Raw genomic sequence first — 23,869 nt, forward strand, 5'->3', positions numbered from 1 at the left:
ATAAAACATTTTGGTTCTAGTCAGGATTCTAGCAGCTGTATTTAGCACTAACTGAAGTTTATTTAGTGCTTTATCCGGGTAGCCGGAAAGTAGAGCATTGCAGTAGTCTAACCTAGAAGTGACAAAAGCATGGATTAATTTTTCTGCATCATTTTTGGACAGAAAGTTTCTGATTTTTGCAATGTTACGTAGATGGAAAAAAGCTGTCCTTGAAATGGTCTTGATATGTTCTTCAAAAGAGAGATCAGGGTCCAGGAGGCTTCCAGTTCCCACTCAAAAAAATAAAGGGAACACTTAAACAACACAATGTAACTCCACGTCAATCACACTTCTGTGAAATCAAACTGTCCACTTAGGAAGCTACACTGATTGACAATAAATTCCCCATGCTGTTGTGCAAATGGAATAGACAACAGGTGGAAATTATAGGCAATTAGCAAGACACCCCCAATAAAGGAGTGGTTCTGCAGGTGGTGACCACAGACCACTTCTCAGTTCTTATGCTTCTTGGCTGATGTTTTGGTCACTTTTGAATGCTGGCGGTGCTTTCACTCTAGTGGTAGCATGAGGCGGAGTCTACAACCTACACAAGTGGCTTAGGTAGTGCAGCTCATCCAGGATGGCACATCAATGCGAGCTGTGGCAAGAAGGTTCGCTGTGTCTGTCAGCATAGTGTCCAGAGCATGGAGGCGCTATCAGGAGACAGGCCAGTACATCAGGAGACGTGGAGGAGGCCGTAGGAGGGCAACAACCCAGCAGCAGGACATTTACCTCCGCCTTTGTGCAAGGAGGAGCAGGAGGAGCACTGCCAGAGCCCTGCAAAATGACCTCCAGCAGGCCACAAATGTGCATGTGTCTGCTCAAATGGTCAGAAACAGACTCCATGAGGGTGGTATGAGGGCCCGACGTCCACAGGTGGGGGTTGTGCTTACAGCCCAATATCGTGCAGGATGTTTGGCATTTGCCAGAGAACACCAAGATTGGCAAATTCGCCACAGGTGCCCTGTGCTCTTCACAGATGAAAGCAGTTTCACACTGAGCACATGTGACAGACGTGACAGAGTCTGGAGATGCCGTGGAGAACGTTCTGCTGCCTGCAACATCCTCCAGCATGACCGGTTTGGCGGTGGGTCAGTCATGGTGTGGGGTGGCATTTCTTTGGGGGGCCACACAGCCCTCCATGTGCTCGCCAGAGGTAGCCCGACTGCCATTAGGTACCGAGATGAGATCCTCAGACCCCTTGTGAGACCATATGCTGGTGCGGTTGGCCCTGGGTTCCTCCTAATGCAAGACAATGCTAGACCTCATGTGGCTGGAGTGTGTCAGCAGTTCCTGCAAGATGAAGGCATTGATGCTATGGACTGGCCCGCCCGTTCCCCAGACCTGAATCCAATTGAGCACATCTGGGACATCATGTCTCGCTCCATCCACCAACGCCACGTTGCACCACAGACTGTCCAGGAGTTGGCGGATGCTTTAGTCCAGGTCTGGGAGGAGATCCCTCAGGAGACCATCCGCCACCACATCAGGAGCATGCCCAGGCATTGTAGGGAGGTCATACAAGCACGTGGAGGCCACACACACTACTGAGCCTCATTTTGACTTGTTTTAAGGACATTACATCAAAGTTGGATCAGCCTGTAGTGTGGTTTTCCACTTTAATTTTGAGTGTGACTCCAAATCCAGACCTCCATGGGTTGATAAATTTGGTTTCCATTAATAATTTTTGTGTGATTTTGTTGTCAGCACATTCAACTATGTCAGGAAATATTTTTTAATAAGAATATTTCATTCATTCAGATCTAGAATGTGTTATTTTAGTGTTCCCTTGATTTTTTTGAGCAGTGTATATATATATCTATATATAATGTATTATATATATATATATATATATATATATATATATATATATATATATATATACATACCTAATAATATATATATAATGATTTGTCAAACACCTTTGCTGAAGAAAGTCACCAGGGACGGGTGGCCCGCGTCAAATTCGTCATTGGAACCACTCGATATGATTGGTTATATAAAAACCTTGGCACCCAAATGCATGATGAGCGCTCTAACTCCCTCTTGTGGTGGTCTGGAGTAATGAAGCCGTGACGCTGGGTTCCTCTAAGTCCCGCGGTGTAAATGAGGAACCACTGTATGAGCATTAACTCACCAATGTGAAGAGGGCTACATTATATGTTATTGTAATGGAGTGATGCCAGTTTGATTATTGCTGTTGGTGTTGGTTATCAAGGTCTTTGCTTTGAGGAGGAGTTTGTCTAGCCGTTAAGATTCATGAATGTTAGATGTAGTTTTTTTTTACACTGTAATCTTTAAAGAAAAGCTGTCAGAATGAACTGTGAAGTTAAAGTAATCGCAAGCCAAGGCCTCTGATTGGTGTTGTGATGATTGACTCACAGAATAGTCTATTCAGGTGTTGTGGAACGTGCTGCGTGTTAGAGAGAACAGTCTATTCAAGATGTTGGGGAACATGCTGCCTGCTAGAGAGAACAGTCTATTCAAGATGTTGGGGAACATGTTGCCTCCTAGAGAGAACAGTCTATTCACGGTGTTGTGGAACGTGCTGCATCCTAGAGAGAATAGTCTATTCAGGTGTTGTGGAACATGCTGCCTGCTAGAGAGAACAGTCTATTCAAGATGTTGGGGAACATGCTGCCTCCTAGAGAGAACAGTCTATTCAAGATGTTGAGGAACATGCAGCCTCCTAGAGAGAACAGTCTATTCAAGATGTTGAGGAACATGCAGCCTCCTAGAGAGAACAGTCTATTCAAGATGTTGAGGAACATGCAGCCTCCTAGAGAGAACAGTCTATTCAAGATGTTGAGGAACATGCAGCCTCCTAGAGAGAACAGTCTATTCAGGTGTTGTGGAACGTGCTGCCTGCTAGAGAGAACAGTCTATTCAGGTGTTGTGGAACGTGCTGCCTGCTAGAGAGAACAGTCTATTCAAGATGTTGGGGAACATGCTGCCTCCTAGAGAGAACAGTCTATTCAAGATGTTGAGGAACATGCAGCCTCCTAGAGAGAACAGTCTATTCAAGATGTTGAGGAACATGCAGCCTCCTAGAGAGAACAGTCTATTCAGGTGTTGTGGAACGTGCTGCCTGCTAGAGAGAACAGTCTATTCAGGTAAATACAGTGCCTTCAGAAAGTACTCAGAGCCCTTGACTTTTTCCACATTTTGTTAAGTTAAAGTCTTATTCTAAAATGTATTAAATCGTTTTTTCCCCTCATCAATCTTAACACAATACCTCATAATGATAAAACAAAAATAGTTTTTTAGACATTTCTGCTAATTTATTACTAATGAAAAAGAAGTATTAAATTTACATAAGTATTCAAAGCCTTTACTAAGTACTTTGTTGAAGCACCTTTGGCAACAATTACAGCATCGAGTCTTCTTGGGTATGACACTACAAGCTTGGCACACCTGTATTTGGGGAGTTTCTCCCATTCTTCTCTGCAGATCATCTCAAGCTTTGTCAGGTTGGATGGGGAGCGTTGCTGCACAGCTATTTTCAGGTATGTTTAATCAGGTTCAAGTCTGGACTCTTCGACACTCAAGGACATTTAGAGACTTGTCCCAAGCCACTCCTGTGTTGTCTTGGCTGTGTGGATAGGGTCGTTGTCCTGTTGGAAGATGAACCTTCGCTCCAGTCTGAGGTCCTGAGCGCTCTAGAGCAGGTTTTCATCAAGGATCGTTGTAATTGATTGCTCCGTTCATTGTTGCCTCAATCCTGACTAGTCTCCCAGTCCCTGCTGCTGAAAGACATCTCCACAGCATGATGCCGCCACCACCATGCTTCACCGTAGGAATGGTTCCAGGTTTCCTCCATTCGTGACGCTTGGCATTCAGGCTAAAGAGTTCAATCTTGGTTTCATCAGACCAGAGAATCTTCTTCCATTTAAGAATGATGGAGGCCACTGTGTTCTTGGGGACCTTCAATGGTAACCTTCCCCAGATCTGTGCCTCGACACAATCCTGTCTCGGAGCGCTGCGGACAATTCCTTCAACCTCATGGCATGGTTTTCACACTGTCAACCGTGGGACCTTATATAGACAGGTGTGTGCTTTTCCAAATCATGTCCAATCAATTGAATTTACCACAGGTGGACACCAATCAAGTTGTAGAAACATCTCAAGGATGATCAATAGAAACAGGATGCACCTGAGATCAATTTTGAGTCTCATAGCAAAGGGTCTGAATACTTATGTAAATAAGGTATTTCTGTTTTATATTTTTAATACATTTGCTAATATATCGACACATTATTGTTTCACTTAGTCATTACGGGGTATTTTGTGTAGATTGCTGAGATTTCTTATTTATTTCATCCATTTTAGAATAAGTGTGTGACGTAAGAAAAGGCTTTCCGAAGGCAATGTGCGCCTGACACGACACCATATCATGTAAACATGCTGCTTGATGATGGATGGATTGATTGACTAATAGATTGATTGATTGACTAATTGATTGATTGATTGATTGGTGTCTTGATGATGGATAAATTGATTGATTGACTAATTGATTTATTGATTGATTGGTTGCTTGATGATGTCCAATCAATTGATTGGTTGCTTGATGATGGATTGATTGGTTGATTGGTTGCTTGATAATGGATTGATTGATAATGAATTGATTGATTGATTGGTAGCGTGATAATGAATTGATTGATTGGTTGCTTGATGATGGATTGATTGGCTGATTGGTTGGTTGATGATGGATTGATTGGCTGATTGGTTGGTTGATGATGGATTGATTGGCTGATTGGTTGGTTGATGATGGATTGATTGGCTGATTGGTTGGTTGATGATGGATTGATTGGCTGATTGGTTGGTTGATGATGGATTGATTGGCTGATTAGTTGGTTGATGATGGATGGATTGGCTGATTGGTTGATTGATGATGGATTGATTGGCTGATTGGTTGCTTGATGATGGATTGATTGACTGATTGGTTGCTTAATTATGAATTGGGGACCTTTATTACCCTCCAGATGACCTTTCTGAGTGTGCTGTAGATCCAGTTAGTATTTCTCCTGTTTCATTAATGGTAAGCTCTCTGTGTATTGCCTGTAAACCTCATAAGTATATACAGTATGAACCGTATGAATAAACATGAGCAGTAATAAGACACACAGACCCAGAGAGACTCGATGAACCATGACTTTTTGTGTGTCCCGTCCCAAATAGCACCCTATTCCCTATTTAGTACACTACTCTTGACCAGAAATAGTGCACTGTGAAGGGAATAGGGTGCCATTTGGGATGCACCTGTGAGAGGAGTTGGCATTGGAAGGAATTGTTTTGAAGTAGACTGCTAAGGCCTTGGGGATTGAAGCTTAACGAATACGTTTGTTTTTATTGTTTATGGCAATTGTTATACAAGTCTCTGTGTGTGTGTGTGTGTGTGTGTGTGTGTGTGTGTGTGTGTGTGTGTGTGTGTGTGTGTGTGTGTGTGTGTGTGTGTGTGTGTGTGTGTGTGTGTGTGTGTGCGTGCGTGCGTGCGTGCGCGTGTGTGTGTTTTGCTGGGACTCTCTGGGAGTGGTCTGAGTAGGGGAGGGGAAAACTGAAACTAGCCGTTATTGGCAGAGAGGTTTGGAACTCTTTCTTATTGGTCTATTTTCTAACTGATGTCACCAGGCAGGCCAACACTCCATCCCACCAAAACAGGCAGACATTTCAGGTGGTCTTTTCAAACAGCTCTTATCAAAAGGTCATTATCATACTTATCATAATTAATTATTCCAACCTCATAGAGTGTAAATATATATAAAACAGGAAAATCACATTTTTGCATTGTCCCACACTTGGGAAACACTCCTCAAATGGATAACGTTTTAGTTTATTACTAAAGCAGCATCTTAGGAGGTGAAGCATTTGAGGGTAGGGGTTATGGATGTGTATTTGGTGGTCAGTTGCGTAAATTGACAGTATTGATATTACTGGTAAAGTCAAGTTTAGCTAGGATTCAGGAATGTGTTTTGGTGTGTAGTCAACTATTACTGTAGCATGACACACGAATATGCACCAAAAAAAAGAGAGTGAGTTTAATTTTCTTTAAAAAAAAAATGTTTTTTTTACTACACTATTGATTAAAAAATAAATAAAATGTACCCACTTCATAATGTAATTTTGAATGCATCATAAGAATCATTACATAATGCGAGTTATTCATTCAGCATATTTATTACATTACTGACAATGTATTACATTATCTGCGTTTATAACATTATAAACGCAAACGTTATTACATTATTAGCAGCCATTACATTACCAGTTGCTACAAGGCCTTAAAGCTAACAAACGTCACATCATCAACAGCCATTGAACTCAGTAGCTGTTTTAAAATCACCAACGGCCTCATGATAACATCCCTGAGCAGTTGATTTCCTGTCCTGCCTAATTTAGTCTTGCCTAAACAAAGGGCCTGAATACTTATGCAACAACTATATTTTAGTTATAATTTTTTTTTAAATCAATTTTCTTCCACTTTTCCATTTGAATCCCACTTTATGACACAACAAAATGTGAAGAAATCCAATGGGTCTGAATACCTTTCCAAGGCACTGTATATCAAAACACAAATATTATTTGCTTCATCCATCTTTTATCTATCAAGATTGACTGCATTGTGCCTTGACAAAAGGAATTGTAATGTGTGCTTGACTGAGAATGATTTAGAAAGACAGTGGTTAGGAGTTGCAGATACCGGTTACTGCCTAGAAAGAGTTGACACTCTCAGCCCTGTCTCTTTCTCTCTCCCATTGCTGCTCTACTCACTCTGCCAGGGCTTTGTCATTACTTCAGAGATCTAAGACTACCCTCTAGTGGTGACATTTGGCATTACAGTGGAATGCACACGATCATACAGGCATTTTTTTATTTTTTTATTTTTTATTTCACCTTTATTTAACCAGGTAGGCCAGTTGAGAACAAGTTCTCATTTGCAACTGCGACCTGGCCAAGATAAAGCATAGCAGTGTGAGCAGACAACACAGAGTTACACATGGAATAAACAATTAACAAGTCAATAACACAGTAGAAAACAAAGGGGGGAGTCTATATACAATGTGTGCAAAAGGCATGAGGAGGTAGGCGAATAATTACAATTTTGCAGATTAACACTGGAGTGATAAATGATCAGATGGTCAAGTACAGGTAGAGATATTGGTGTGCAAAAGAGCAAGTAAATAAATAAAAACAGTATGGGGATGAGGTAGGTGAAAATGGGTGGGCTATTTACCAATAGACTATGAACATGAGCAGCGATCGGTTAGCTGCTCAGATAGCTGATGTTTGAAGTTGGTGAGGGAGATAAAGTCTCCAACTTCAGCGATTTTACAATTCGTTCCAGTCACAGGCAGCAGAGTACTGGAACGAAAGGCGGCCAAATGAGGTGTTGGCTTTAGGGATGATCAGTGAGATACACCTCCAATTGGCTATACTAAAACTCTTTAACATCATACTTAGCTCTGGCATCTTCCCCAATATTTGGAACCAAGGACTGATCACCCCAATCCACAAAAGTGGAGACAAATTTGACCCCAATAACTACCGTGGAATATGTGTCAACAGTAACCTTGGGAAAATCCTCTGCATTATTATTAACAGCAGACTCGTACATTTCCTCAATGAAAACAATGTACTGAGCAAATGTCAAATTGGCTTTTTACCAAATTACCGTACAACAGACCATGTATTCACCCTGCACACCCTAATTGACAATCAAACAAACCAAAACAAAGGCAAAGTCTTCTCATGCTTTGTTGATTTCAAAAAAAGCCTTCGACTCAATCTGGCATGAGGGTCTGCTATACAAACTGATGGAAAGTGGTGTTGGGGGGTAAAACATACGACATTATAAAATCCATGTACACAAACAACAAGTGTGCGGTTAAAATTGGCAAAAAACACACACATTTCTTCACACAGGGTCGTGGGGTTAGACAGGGATGCAGCTTAAGCCCCACCCTCTTCAACATATATATCAACGAATTGGCGAGGGCACTAGAAAAGTCTGCAGCACCCGGCCTCCCCCTGCTAGAATCCGAAGTCAAATGTCTGCTGTTTGCTGATGATCTGGTGCTTCTGTCACCAACCAAGGAGGGCCTACAGCAGCACCTAGATCTTATGCACAGATTCTGTCAGACCTGGGCCCTGACAGTAAATCTCAGTAAGACCAAAATAATGGTGTTCCAAAAAGGTCCAGTCACCAGGACCACAAATACAAATTCCATCTAGACACTGTTGCCCTAGAGCACACAAAAACTATACATACCTTGGCCTAAACATCAGCACCACAGGTAACTTCCACAAAGCTGTGAACGATCTGAGAGACAAGGCAAGAAGGGCATTCTATGCCATCAAAAGAAACATAAATTTCAACATACCAATTAGGATCTGGCTAAAAATACTTGAATCAGTCATAGAGCCCATTGCCCTTTATGGTTGTGAGGTCTGGGGTCCGCTCACCAACCAAGACTTCACAAAATGGGACAAACACCAAATTGAGACTCTGCACGCAGAATTCTGCAAAAATATCCTCCGTGTACAACGTAGAACACCAAATAATGCATGCAGAGCAGAATTAGGCCGATACCCACTAATTATCAAAATCCAGAAAAGAGCTGTTAAATTCTACAACCACCTAAAAGGAAGCGATTCACAAACCTTCCATAACAAAGCCATCACCTACAGAGAGATGAACCTGGAGAAGAGTCCCCTAAGCAAGCTGGTCCTGGGGCTCTGTTCACAAACACAAACACACACTACAGAGCCCCAGGACAGCAGCACAATTAGACCCAACCAAATCATGAGAAAACAAAAAGATAACTACTTAACACATTGGAAAGAATTAACAAAAAAACAGAGCAAACTAGAATGCTATTTGGCCCTACACAGAGAGTACACAGCGGCAGAATACCTGACCACTGTGACTGACCCAAAATTAAGGAAAGCCTTGACTATGTACAGACTCAGTGAGCATAGCCTTGCTATTGAGAAAGGCCGCCGTAGGCAGACATGGCTCTCAAGAGAAGACAGGCTATGTGCTCACTGCCCACAAAATGAGGTGGAAACTGAGCTGCACTTCCTAACCTCCTGCCCAATGTATGACCATATTAGAGAGACATATTTCCCTCAGATTACACAGATCCACAAAGAATTTGAAAACAAATCCAATTTTGAAAAACTCCCATATCTACTGGGTGAAATTCCACAGTGTGCCATCACAGCAGCAAGATTTGTGACCTGTTGCCACGAGAAAAGGGCAACCAGTGAAGAACAAACACCATTGTAAATACAACCCATATTTATGCTTATTTATTTTATCTTGTGTCCTTTAGCCATTTGTACATTTTTAGAACACTGTATATATATATAATATGACATTTGTAATGTCTTTACTGTTTTGAAATTTCTGTATGTGTAAGTTTAATGTTAATTTTTGTTGTTTTCCACTTTATATATTCACTTTGTATGTTGTCTACCTCACTTGCTTTGGCAATGTTAACACATGTTTCCCATGCCAATAAAGCCCTTGAATTGAATTGAATTGAATTGGTCACACTACTACAGTAATGTACCCAGTGGTTGTTGATGACAGAGAATCTAATCAGGTAAGAGCAACCAGTTGCCAATGATAATATTAGCTGTTGTGTAACTCTGGCAAAAGTATTTCAATGCAGAAATAGTGGTGCTCTGTCCCTTTAATCTTGCCTCTACCTCGGACGCAGACATCCCATTTATGCGTCTGGAAATGCAAATGCGCTACGCCAAATGCTAATAGCACTCGTTAAAACTCAAACGTTCATCAAAACACACATGCAGGGCATTGAATTAAAGCTACACTCGTTGTGAATCTAGCCAACAAGTCAGATTATTAAAATGCTTTTCGGCGAAAGCATGAGAAGCATGAGAAGCTATTATCTGATAGCATGCAACACCCCGAAATACCTGAAGGCGACGTAAACAAAGCGAGCTCTATATAGATATGATGGCTCTATGTATGGCTCTGTCCCTTTAAGGAGCTCTATATCGATGTGATGGCTCTATATATGTCTCTGTCCCTTTAAGGAGCTCTATATAGATATGATGGCTCTATATAGATATGATGGCTCTATATATGGCTCTGTTCCTTTAAGGAGCTCTATATAGATATGATGGCTCTATATAGATATAATGGCTCTATATAGATATGATGGCTATATATGGCTCTGTCCCTTTAAGGAGCTCTATATAGATATGATGGCTCTATGTATAGCTCTGTCCCTTTAAGGAGCTCTATATAGATATGATGGCTCTATATATGGCTCTGTCCCTTTAAGGAGCTCTATATAGATATGATGGCTCTATGTATAGCTCTGTCCCTTTAAGGAGCTCTATATAGATATGATGGCTCTATGTATAGCTCTGTCCCTTTAAGGAGCTATATTTAAGCAATAAGGGGGTTTGGAATATGGTCAATATACCACGGCTAAGGGGTATTCTTGTGCATGACGCAACATGGAGTGCCTGGATACAGCCGTTAGCCGTTGTATTTTGGCAATGTATGACAGGTGCCTTATTGCGAATATAAACTGGTTGCCAACGTAATTAGAGCAGTAAAAATAAATGTTTTGTCAAACCCGTGGTATACGGTCTGATATACCACGGCTGTCAGCCAATCAGCATTCAGGGCTCAAACCACCCAGTTTATATATAGATACGATGGCTCTATATATGACTCTGTTCCTTTCATGACTGGTCGTACATAAAGGCAGAGAGAAAGAGAGAGAGAGAGAGAGAGAGAGAGAGAGAGAGAGAGAGAGAGAGAGAGAGAGAGAGAGAGAGAGAGAGAGAGAGAAAGTGGGGGCGTGAGAGAGAGGGGGAGATATAGAAAGGGAAAGGGGGAGAGAGAGCGAGAGAGATAGAGAGAGAGAGTTAGAGATAGAAAAGGAGAGAGAGAGAGAAAGAGAGAGAGGGACTGAGAGAGAGAGATAAAGAGAGTGAGAGAGAGAGAGAGCGAATGGGGGTGAGGCCCGGGTTGCCATGGTAATCATTGTATGTTCCTCCTCTGTGATTGGATCGGATGGAGTGAGCAAGTATCTGCTATTTCTGTCATTACTAGACACCTCAGACCCAACAGGCAAACACGCTCAGTCACAGGACCACACAAGTACACGCACACACACACACACAAAAAAACCTATTTTCCCTAACCCCAAACCCCTATCCCTAGCTCCTAACCCTATCTACTACACCCTAACCTTAAACGTAATTATAACCCTAACACTAATTCTGGTCCCCAAAAGTATAGTTAAACACATCCACACATCCACACACACACACACACACACAACACACACACACACACACACACACACACACACACACACACACACACACACACACACACACACACACACACACACACACACACACACACACACACACACACACACACACACACACACACACAATGTCTCTGAATCATATATTGATTAGTTTACAGAAAGCAGCGACAAACATGATTAATAATGTAACTGGTTGATTCAGTAATTGACTGGCCATTGAGGGCAAGCCACAGGGTTCATGTCTTAATCAGTGTATGTGTGTGTTGTTTTCACAGCCAGCAAGAGAGCAGCCCTTTAGTGTTGAGACTAGCCGCTTGGGAATACAGGGGAGGAGCAGGACAAGACACCGTCAAATGTAGATGAAGGTTAAGGCACCACATGTGTCTACATTAGGAAGTATTCTTTTCAATTCCATCAGGAGGGATAGGTAGGGAATGGGATGAATGTATTGCGGAGAGAATCCAATCCCAGGAATGTAATGTCATAATAAAGACACATGGGATACGCCATCCAGTATACCAAAGGATTTTTCTACATCAAATCACATCACATGTTATTGGTCACATACATACACATGTTTAGCAGATGGTACTGTGGGTGTAGCGAAATGCTTGTGTTCCTAGTTCCAACAGTATACAGTTGAAGTCCGAAGTTTACCTACACCTTAGACAAATACATTTAAACTCAGTTTTTCACAATTCCTGACATTTAATCCTAGTAAAAAATCCCTGTCTTAGGTCAGTTAGGATCACCACTTTATTTTAAGAATGTGAAATAAATATTTTAAGAATGTCAGAATAATAGTAGAGAGAATGATATTTATTTCAGCTTTAATTTCTTTCATCACATTCCCAGTGGGTCAGATGTTTACATACACTCAATTAGTATTTGGTAGCATTGCCTTTAAATTGCTTAACTTGGGTCAAACGTTTCAGGTAGCCTTCCACAAGCTTCCCACAAGAAGTTGGGTGAATTTTGGCCCATTCCTCCTGACAGAGCTGGTGTAACTGAGTCAGGTTTGTAGGCCTCCTTGCTTGCACACACTTTATCAGTTCTGCCCACAAATGTTTGATAGGATTGAGGTTAGGGTTTTGTGATGGCCACTCCAATACCTTGACTTTGTTGTCCTTACAACTTTGGAGGTATGCTTGGGGTCATTGTCCATTTGGAAGACCCATTTGCGACCAAGCTTTAACTGATGTCTTGAGATGTTGCTTCAATATATCCACGTAATGTTCCTGCCTCATGATGCCATCTATTTTGTGAAGTGCACCAGTCCCTCCTGCAGCAAAGCACCCCCACAACATGATGTTGCCACCCCCATGCTTCACAGTTGGGATGGGGTTCTTCGCTTGCAAGCGTCCCCCTTTTTCCTCCAAACATAACAATGGTCATTATGGCCAAACAGATCTATTTTTGTTTAATCAGACCAGAGGACATTTCTCCAAAAAGTATGATCTTTGTCCCCATGTGCAGTTGCAAACCGCGGTAAAAAATAATGCTGTTTTTATGGCGGTTTTGGAGCAGTGGCTTCTTCCTTGCTGAGTGACCTTTCAGGTTATGTCGATATAGGACTCGTTTTACTGTGGATAAAGATACTTTTGTACCTGTTTCCTCCAGCATCTTCACAAGGTCCTTTGCTGTTGTTCTGGGATTGATTTGCACTTATCGCACCACAGTACGTTCATCTCTAGGAGGCAGAACGCGTCTCCTTCCTGAGCGGTATGACGGCTGCGTGGTCCCATGGTGTTTATACTTATGTACTAATGTTTGTTCAGGTGAACGTGGTACCTTTAGGCATTTGGAAATTGCTCTCAAGGACGAACCAGACTTGTGGAGGTCTACAATTTTTTTCTGAGGTGTTGGCTGATTTCTTTTGATTTTCCCATATTTCGATTTTTTCATGATGTCAAACATTTTTTCCCCTGTTGCTTGACATCATGGGAAAATCAAAATAGGCACTCGGTTTGAAGGTATGCCTTGAAATACATCCACAGGTAATCAAATCAAATCAAATCAAATCAAATTTTATTTGTCACATACACATGGTTAGCAGATGTTAATGCGAGTGTAGCGAAATGCTTGTGCTTCTAGTTCCGACAATGCAGTAATAACCAACAAGTAATCTAACTAACAATTCCAAAACTACTGTCTTATACACAGTGTAAGGGGATAAATAATATGTACATAAGGATATATGAATGAGTGATGGTACAGAGCAGCATAGGCAAGATACAGTAGCTGATATCGAGTACAGTATATACATATGAGATGAGTATGTAAACAAAGTGGCATAGTTAAAGTGGCTAGTGATACATGTATTACATAAGGATGCAGTCGATGATATAGAGTACAGTATATACGTATGCATATGAGATGAATAATGTAGGGTAAGTAACATTATATAAGGTAGCATTGTTTATATATTTACATCATTTCCCATCAATTCCCATTATTAAAGTGGCTGGAGTTGAGTCAGTGTCATTGTCAGTGTGTTGGCAGCAGCCACTCAATGTTAGTGGTGGCTGTTTAACAGTCTGATGGCCTTGAGATAGAAGCTGTTTTTCAGTCTCTCGGTCCCAGCTTTGATGCACCTGTACTGACCTCGCCTTCTGGATGATAGCGGGGTGGACAGGCAGTGGCTCGGGTGGTTGATGTCCTTGATGATCTTTATGGCCTTCCTGTAACATCGGGTGGTGTAGGTGTCCTGGAGGGCAGGTAGTTTGCCCCCGGTGATGCGTTGTGCAGACCTCACTACCCTCTGGAGAGCCTTACGGTTGAGGGCGGTGCAGTTGCCGTACCAGGCGGTGATACAGCCCGCCAGGATGCTCTCGATTGTGCATCTGTAGAAGTTTGTGAGTGCTTTTGGTGACAAGGTACACCTCCAATTGACTCAAATGATGTCAATTAGCCTATCAGAAGCCATGACATCATTTTCTGTTCTTTTCCAAGCTGTTTAAAGACACAGTCAACTTAGTGTATGTAAACGTCTGACCCACTGGAATTGTGATACAGTGAATTATAAGTGAAATAATCTGTCTGTTAACAATGTTAAATGACTTGTGTCATGTACAAAGCAGATGTCCAAACCGATTTGCCAAAACTATAGATTGTTAACAAGAAGTTTTTATGACTCCATCCTAAGTGTATGTAAACTTCAAACTTCAACTGTACATATCTATTCTACAGTATTACTGTATCTATACTACAGTATAACTGCATCTATACTACCGTATTACTGTATCTATTCTACATGTAAACTTCCGACTTCAACTGTATACACAGTACCAGTCAAAAGTTTAGACACACCTGCTCATTCAATGGGTTTTCTTTATTTGTACTATTTTCTAGATTGTAGAATAATAGTGAAGACATCAAAACTAGGAAATAACACACATGGAATCATGTAGTAAGTTAAATAAATCAAACTATATTTTATATTTGAGATGCTTCAAAGTTGCCACCCTTTGCCTTTGACAGCTTTGCATACTCTTGGCATTATCTCAACCAACTTCATGAGGTAGTCACCCGGAATGAATTTCAATTAACAGGTGTGCCTTGTTAAAAGGTCATTTGTTGAATTTCTTTCCTTCTTAATGCGTTTGAGCCAATCAGATGTGTTGTGACGAGGTAGGGGTGGTATAAAGAAGATAGCCCTATTTGGTGAAAGACCACGTCCATATTATGGCAAAAATCACTCAAATAAGTAAAGAGAAATGACAGTCCATCATTACTTTAAGGCATGAAGGTCAGTCAATGCGGAACATTTCAAGACGTTTTCAAGTTTCTTCAAGTGCAGTCGCAAAAACCACCAAGTGCAAAACTGAAACTGGCTCTCATGAGGACTGCCACAGGAAAGGAAGACCCAGAGTTACCTCTGCTGCATAGGATAAGTTCATTAGAGTTAACTGCACCTCAGAAATTGCAGCCCAAGTAAATGCTTCACAGAGTTCAAGTAACAAGAAACATCTCAACATCTTCAGAGGAGACTGCGTGAATCAGGCCTTCATGGTCGAATTGCTGCAAAGAAACCACAACTAAAGGATATGAAATGGGTAAAACAGTATGGAAGATTTTTAAAGTGACCCCTTTTCCATGTACATGGTGCAAGATTGAGTAACCGGATGGTAGCCGGTTAGTGACAGTGACTAAATTCAGGGCAGGGTATTGGGTGGAGGCCGGCAAATGATGGCTATTTAACAGTCTGATGGCCTTGAGATAGAAGCTGTTTTTCAGTCTCTCGATCCCAGCTTTGATGCACCAGTACTGACCTCACCTTCTGGATGATAGCGGGGTGAACAGGCCATGGCACGGGTGGTTGATGTCCTTGATGATCTTTTTTGTCATTCCATTCCAAAGAGATATGGGATACATTATATGTATATGTGTTATACATATCATTCAGATGACACCCTTCACCCAATGGCTGAGAGGCAATGTAATGACAGTTTGTTTAGATGTTTAAAACGGCAATGTAACACATAATATCTTGGTCAGTTCTGCGTGCCGTAGTCGTATGTTGTATAGGAGTCAGTAATGTAATTGTCACGCCCTGGCCATAGAGAGGTTTTTATTCTCTATTTTGGTTAGGCCAGGGTGTGACTAGGGTGGGCATTCTAGTTTCTTTATTTTGATGTTTTCTATTTCTTTGTTTTTGGCCGAGTGTGGTTCCCAATCAGAGGCAGCTGTCCATCGTTGTCTCTGATTGGGAATCATACTTAGGCAGTCCTTTTTCCCTCTTTCATTTGTGGGATCTTATTTTTTGCATTGGTTGTTATTTTGCCCTGCAGAACGTCACGTTCGCATTTTGTTTTGTTGTTGTCGGTGTTCATTAAAGAAATAAATAGAATGAACACGTACCACGCTGCGATTTGGTCCACTTCTTCCCATGACGATCGTGACAGAAGATCCCACCACAAAAGGACCAAGCAGCGTGGCCAGGAGGAGAAGTGATCCTGGGCATGGGAGAGAAGGGTGTTTAGGACATCGTGGACATGGGAGGAGATCATGGCAGGCGACAAAAGCCTGCCATGGAAACAGGCGGAGGCAGATAGAGAGGAGAGGAGAGATCAGGGGTTAAGGCAGAGAAGGGAGCACGAGAGGCATCAAAAGCCTGCCATGGAAAAAGGCGGAGGCAGATAGAGAGGAGCAGGAGAGGCACGGGGGGGCACACGGGTTGGCGAGCGGCGTTGGTCACGTTTCCAGTGCCATGTTTTACGGTTTTACGCACCGTGCCTTCAGTGCACAGTCACAGCCCGGTGCGTGCAGTACATGCTCTCCTTACCTGCTGCGTAAAGAGGTATCCAGCCAGTAAGGTTGGTACCGGCTCAGCGCTCCTGGTCTCCAGTGCGCCTCCTCGGACCAGGATATCCTGCGCCGCTCTGCGCAAGGTGTCTCCAGTGCGCCTGCACAGCCCAGTGCGTCCTGTGTCAGCGCCTCGAACGTGCCGGGCTAAAGTGGTGATTCAGCCGGGGGGGTTGTGCTAGCTCTAAGCTCCAGACCTCCAGTGTGCTTTCACAGCCCAGTGCGTCCTGTGCTGGTGCCCCGCACTTGCTGGATTGAAGTGGGTATCCAGCCAGGACGGCTTGTGCCTGCTCCACGAACCAGGCCTCCAGTGTGTCTCTCCAGCCCGGTGAGTCCTGTACCTGCTCCACGAACCAGGCCTCCAGTGTGTCTCTCCAGCCTGGTGAGTCCTGTACCTGCTCCACGAACCAGGCCTCCAGTGTGTCTCTCCAACCCGGTGAGTCCTGTGCCTGCTCCACGAACCAGGCCTCCAGTGTGTCTCTCCAGCCCGGTGAGTCCTGTACCTGCTCCACGAACCAGGCCTCCAGTGTGTCTCTGCAGCCCGGTGAGTCCAGGGCCTGCTCCACGAACCAGGCCTCCAGCGACGGTCCCCAGTCCGGACCCTCCAGCGATGGTCCCCAGTCCGGAGCCTCCAGCGACGGTTCCCAGCCCGGAGCCTCCGGCGATGATCTGCAGCCCGGTTCCTCCAGTGAAGGTCCATGCACCAGGGCTGCCACCAAAGCGGAGGGATCTGCGGGCGAAGTGGGTTCTACGTCCCGCACCGGAGCCGCCGCCGTGAAGGGATGCCCACCCGGACCCTCCCCTTTAGAGTCAGGTTTTGCCAGACACCTAGGTATTTGTAGTTGTCCACATATTCTAAGTCAGAACCGTCCAGAGTAGTGATGCTTGACGGACGGGTAGCGATCGGTTGAAGAGCACGCATTTATTTTTACTTGCATTTAAGAGCAGTTGGAGGCCATGTAAGGAGAGTTGTATGACATTGAAGCTCGTCTGGAGGGTAGTTAACACAGTGTCCAAAGAAGGGCCAGAAGTATACAGAATGGTGTCGTCTGTGTAGAGGTGGATCAGAGAATCACCAGCAGCAAGAGCGACGTCATTGATATATACAGAGAAAAGAGTCGGCCTGAGAATTGAACCCTGTGGCACCCCCACAGAGACTGCCAGAGGTCCTGACAACAGGCCCTCTGATTTGACACACTGAACTCTGTCTGAGAAGTAGTTGGTGAACCAGTCATTTGAGAAACCAAGGCTGTTGAGTTTGCCGATAATATTTTTATTTATTTTACCTTTATTTATCTAGGCAAGTCAGTTAAGAACAAATTCTTATTTTCAGTGACGGCCTAGGAACAGTGGGTTAACTGCCTTGAATAAGATAGAATGTGGTGATTGACGGAGTCAAAAGCCTTGGCCAGGTCAATGAATACAGCTGTACAGTGTTGTCTCTTATCGATGGCAGTTATGATATCGTTTAGGACCTTAAGCGTGGCTGAGGTGCACCCATGACCAGCTCGGACACCAGATTGCATAACGGTGAAGGTACGGTGGGATTCGAAATGGTCAGTGATCTGTTTGTTAACTTGGCTTTCGAAGACCTTAGAAAGTTCTGTAGCAGTTTGGGTCTAGAACGTCTCCCCCTTTGAAGAGGGGGATGACCGCGGCAGCTTTCCAATCTTTTGGAATTAGACGATATGAAAGAGAGGTTGAACAGGCTAGTAATAGGGGTTGCAACAATATTGGCGGATCATTTTAGAAAGAGAGGGTCCAGATTGTCTAGCCCGGCTGATTTGTAGGACTCCAGATTTTGCAGCTCTTTCAGAACATCAGCTATCTGGATTTGGATGAAGGATAAATGGGGGAGGCATGGGTGAGTTGCTGTGGGGGGTGCAGGGCTGTTGACCGGGGTAGGGGTAGCCAGGTGGAAAGCATGGCCAGCCGTAGAAAAATGCTTGTTGGAATTCTCAATTATCGTGGATTTATCGGTTGTGACAGTGTTTCCTAGCCTCAGTGCAGTGGGCAGCTGGGAGGAGGTGCTCTTATTCTCCATGGACTTTACAGTGTCCCAGAACTTTTTGGAGTTTGTGCTACAGGATGCAACTTTCTGTTTGAAAAAGCTAGCCTTTGCTTTCCTAACTGCCAATCTATATTGGTTCCTAACTTCCCTGAACAGTTGTATATCGCGGGGGCTATTCGATGCTAATGCAGAACGCCACAATATGTTTTTTGTGCTGGTCAAGGGCAGTCAGGTCTGGAGTGAACCAAGGGCTATCTCTGTTTTTTATTTATTTTGTTTTATTTCACCTTTATTTAACCAGGTAGGCAAGTTGAGAACAAGTTCTCATTTACAATTGCGACCTGGCCAAGATAAAGCAAAGCAGTTCGACACATACAACGACACAGAGTTACACATGGAATAAAACAAACATACAGTCAATAATACAGTATAAACAAGTCTATATACGATGTGAGCAAATGAGGTGAGATAAGGGAGGTAAAGGCAAAAAAAAGGCCATGGTGGCAAAGTAAATACAATATAGCAAGTAAAACACTGGAATGGTAGATTTGCAATGGAAGAATGTGCAAAGTAGACATAAAAATAATGGGGTGCAAAGGAGCAAAATAAATGAATTAATTAAATACAGTAGGGTTAGAGGTAGTTGCTTGGGCTAAATTATGGGTGGGCTATGTACAGGTGCAGTAATCTGTGTGCTGCTCTGACAGTTGGTGCTTAAAGCTAGTGAGGGAGATAAGTGTTTCCAGTTTCAGAGATTTTTGTAGTTCGTTCCAGTCATTGGCAGCAGAGAACTGGAAGGAGAGGCGGCCAAAGAAAGAATTGGTTTTGGGGGTGACTAGAGAGATATACCTGCTGGAGCGTGTGCTACAGGTGGGAGATGCTATGGTGACCAGCGAGCTGAGATAAGGGGGGACTTTACCTAGCAGGGTCTTGTAGATGACATGGAGCCAGTGGGTTTGGCGACGAGTATGAAGCGAGGGCCAGCCAACTAGAGCGTACAGGTCGCAATGGTGGGTAGTATATGGGGCTTTGGTGACAAAATGGATTGCACTGTGATAGACTGCATCCAATTTGTTGAGTAGGGTATTGGAGGCTATTTTGTAAATGACATCGCCAAAGTCGAGGATTGGTAGGATGGTCAGTTTTACAAGGGTATGTTTGGCAGCATGAGTGAAGGATGCTTTGTTTGCGAAATAGGAAGCCAATTCTAGATTTAACTTTGGATTGGAGATGTTTGATATGGGTCTGGAAGGAGAGTTTACAGTCTAACCAGACCCCTAAGTATTTGTAGTTGTCCACGTATTCTAAGTCAGAGCCGTTCAGAGTAGTGATGTTGGACAGGCGGGTAGGTGCAGGTAGCGATCGGTTGAAGAGCATGCATTTAGTTTTACTTGTATTTAAGAGCAATTGGAGGCCACAGAAGGAGAGTTGTATGGCATTGAAGCTTGCCTGGAGGGTTGTTAACACAGTGTCCAAAGAAGGGCCAGAAGTATACAGAATGGTGTCGTCTGCATAGAGGTGGATCAGAGACTCACCAGCAGCAAGAGCGACCTCATTGATGTATACAGAGAAGAGAGTCGGTCCAAGAATTGAACCCTGTGGCACCCCCATAGAGACTGCCAGAGGTCCGGACAGCAGACCCTCCGATTTGACACACTGAACTCTATCAGAGAAGTAGTTGGTGAACCAGGCGAGGCAATCATTTGAGAAACCAAGGCTGTCGAGTCTGCCGATGAGGATGTGGTGATTGACAGAGTCGAAAGCCTTGGCCAGATCAATGAATACGGCTGCACAGTAATGTTTCTTATCGATGGCGGTTAAGATATCGTTTAGGACCTTGAGCGTGGCTGAGGTGCACCCATGACCAGCTCTGAAACCAGATTGCATAGCAGAGAAGGTATGGTGAGATTCGAGATGGTCGGTAATCTGTTTGTTGACTTGGCTTTCGAAGACCTTAGAAAGGCATGGTAGGATAGATATAGGTCTGTAGCAGTTTGGGTCAAGAGTGTCCCCCCCTTTCAAGAGGGGGATGACCGCAGCTGCTTTCCAATCTTTGGGAATCTCAGACGACACGAAAGAGAGGTTGAACAGGCTAGTAATAGGGGTGGCAACAATTTCGGCAGATAATTTTAGAAAGAAAGGGTCCAGATTGTCTAGCCCGGCTGATTTGTTAGGGGTCCAGATTTTGCAGCTCTTTCAGAACATCAGCTGGCTGGATTTGGGAGACGGAGAAATGGGGAAGGCTTGGGCGAGTTGCTGTGGGGGTGCAGTGCTGTTGCCCGGGGTAGGAGTAGCCAGGTGGAAAGCATGGCCAGCCGTAGAAAAATGCTTATTGAAATTCTCAATTATAGTGGATTTATCAGTGGTGACAGTGTTTCCTATCTTCAGTGCAGTGGGCAGCTGGGAGGAGGTGTTCTTATTCTCCATGGACTTTTCCAGGTTCTAATTTTTTAAATGGGGCATGCTTATTTAAGATGGTGAGGAAATAACTTTTAAAGAATAACCGTATAGTACTGTACTGTCCTAGACAGTACGGCAGTCTGGGATTTAGTACAAATGTATCTCACTTTCACTTTTATTGTTCTGCCTGAAATAATGAATTAAAGAGCCAGATATATGTACTGTAGGTCATCTACTACTATGGTCTGTAGACTATGTGCTATGTACTGGTTTTAGTCAACAATAATCTCATCTCATTACCATTAACCATTGTCATTTTGGCCTCACCAGCAGTTCAATAATCCTCCCCCCATCAGATCACTAATCCTCCCCCCATCAGATCACTAATCCTCACCCCATCAGATCACTAATCCTCCCCCCATCAGATCACTAATTCTCCCCCCATCAGATCACTAATTCTCCCTTCATCAGATCAATAAATCTCATGAGAAGGATTGTAATGAACCAGGGAGATTTTCAGAGGGCTTTCCTGGGATTGTAATGAACCAGGGAGATTTTCAGAGGGCTTTCCTGGGATTGTAATGAACCAGGGAGATTTTCAGAGGGCTTTCCTGGGATTGTAATGAACCAGGGAGATTTTCAGAGGGCTTTCCTTGGATTGCAATGAAGTAGCGGGAGATCTTTAGAGGGCTTTCCTGTGATTGTAATGAACCAAGGAGATCATCTGAGGGATTTCCTGGGATTGTAATGAACCAGGGAGCTCTTCAGAGGGCTTTCCTGGGATTGTAATGAAGTAGTGGGAGAGATCTTGCCAACAAGCCCCCGTAAGGCGATGGAGAGAGAATTAGAGCCATTGAGAGCGAGAAACATACAGGTGATTTTTTTGTTGCTCTGAGGTGACCTTTACTAAGGCTAGAGAAAAAGACTGTGTCCCAAAAGACTCCCCATTCCCTTCGTTGTCTTTTGTCCCAGGTCAACGGTAGTGCACTACATAGGAAATAGGGTGCTATTTGGAACTCCACCAAACACAATAATCCCAATTCAACCCCTATAGCCTCTTTCCTCTACCCTCTCATGTATACTGTATCAATAGCCTTATTTACACCATGCGCTAAAATGTGAGTTTCGTGATATGATCAATATGATCCAATCACTATCTGCTCGAGGTTTGTCACATCTTCACATTGTATTAAAATGTCTCTAAATCCTTCATTCTGTATCCGCATTGTGACCAGATTAGCTGGTCAAATTACGTGACAGACAATCTTTCAAAAATAATGTGAATTTATTTACTGTAAGACAACTACTGAAGCCGTAAGTCGATGGTTTGACCATCCAGATGTGTTTACAGGTGATTGATAACCAGACACAATGTGTGCCTGACCAAATCCCGAGGTGGTCAGAAGGATCTGATCACAATCTGATCACAATGTGTATTTTAATCTTCTACGCCTGTCTGAAAATGTGGGCATAATTAGAATGTGGACAAGATCAGGACAAAAGGTGCATGTTAGCACCAGGTATAAACAGGGTTGAATGATAGGTTGAAGCCTTATGGAAACTAATTAACCTTGCCTTTTGATAGGCTGGGTGGAATTTGGACCATATTGCTTCCTATCATCAATCACCCATCCTTTCAGATATACGCAAGAGCTTACCCACTGGGAACACACTGGTGTGGAATAGATATTGAATTGACGTCTGTGCCCGGTGGGTAGTGGGTAGGGGCTAGGGGCTAGGAGTTTGTTTTGGACATTCAGGCAGATAGAGAGAGATAGGGAAACATCTAGAAGGAGCCAGTCATCCATCCAGCCAGAACAGGATGTGAGCACTAAGACCCAGCGGAGAAGCACAGAGGCTGGGTGCTGCCTGCCTCCCTACCCCTCACTGCCTCACTGCTCTGCAGTTACCCTGAGCCCTGAATGCATGCCGGAGTGAGCGCATGTGTGTGAGTGTGGTGTGGTTTGGTGTGTTAGTGTGTGTGTGTGTGTGTGTGTGTGAGTGTGGTGTGGTTTGGTGTGTTAGTGTGTGTGTGCATGTGCGTGTGTGTGTGTGTGTGTGTGTGTGTGTGTGTGTGTGTGTGTGTGTGTAGTGTGTGTGTGTGGAGTGTGTGTGTGTGTGTGTGTGTGTGTGTGTGTGTGTGTGTGTGTGTGTGTGTGTGTGTGTGTGTGTGGTGTGTGTGTGGTGTGGTGTGGAGTGTGTGTGTGCGTGGTGTGGTGTGGTGTGGTGTGTGTGTGTGTGTGTGTGTGTGTGTGTGTGTGTATGTGTATGTGTGTGTGGAGCGCAAGTGTGTTTGCATTGTGCACCAGAAGCAGGAGAACAAGAGGAGAGGAGCACACTGTCCTACTCTCGCTTTTTCTTCCATTCTGCTGTTGCTCTGCCGTGGACACCTGAACAAGACAAGAACTGAGGGGAGTGGAGTGTGTGTGTGTGTGTTGTGGGGGTGGGTGGGTCAGGCAGGGAAAGATGAGATCAAAGAGCCAGGTGAGGAGGAGACACAGGAGCTTCTGTTTCTTTCTCTCTCTCTCTCTCTCTCGCTCTCTCTCTCTCTCTCTCTCCCTCTCTCTCTCTCTCTCTGACGCGCTGTAGTCTGTGAGTGAGTGTTTGTGTGAGGGAGAGAGAGATCCAGCCAAATCGGTCCACTTCCCTCATCCAAGCAGACAGTGAACCTGGAGAGGAAGGAGCAGCCTGTCTCCACACTAACTATTAAAGGTATGTCGTTCTCACCGCTCTGCTTTTTATTTTTTTACAAGTCTTCATACTACTAAGTCTGTAGAGTCTGTATCACAACGTG

The 23,869-nt window shown here is 43.7% G+C and overlaps 1 protein-coding gene across 2 annotated transcripts in view; it reads left to right on the top strand.

The window, feature by feature from the left end:
- Positions 1 to 23,269: 23,269 nt before the first annotated feature.
- LOC112235438 (G-protein coupled receptor 61) overlaps positions 23,270 to 23,869 on the top strand; it is a 13,258-nt gene continuing 12,658 nt past the window's right edge. For both annotated transcript variants that reach the window (XM_042299770.1, XM_042299769.1), the window contains exon 1: positions 23,270 to 23,787. The gene's annotated coding sequence lies outside the window, so the exon portion shown is untranslated. The remainder of the gene's footprint in view (positions 23,788 to 23,869) is intronic.

The sequence above is a fragment of the Oncorhynchus tshawytscha genome, linkage group LG16, assembly GCF_018296145.1.
Source record: "Oncorhynchus tshawytscha isolate Ot180627B linkage group LG16, Otsh_v2.0, whole genome shotgun sequence".
NCBI classification, from domain to species: Eukaryota; Metazoa; Chordata; class Actinopteri; order Salmoniformes; family Salmonidae; genus Oncorhynchus; species Oncorhynchus tshawytscha.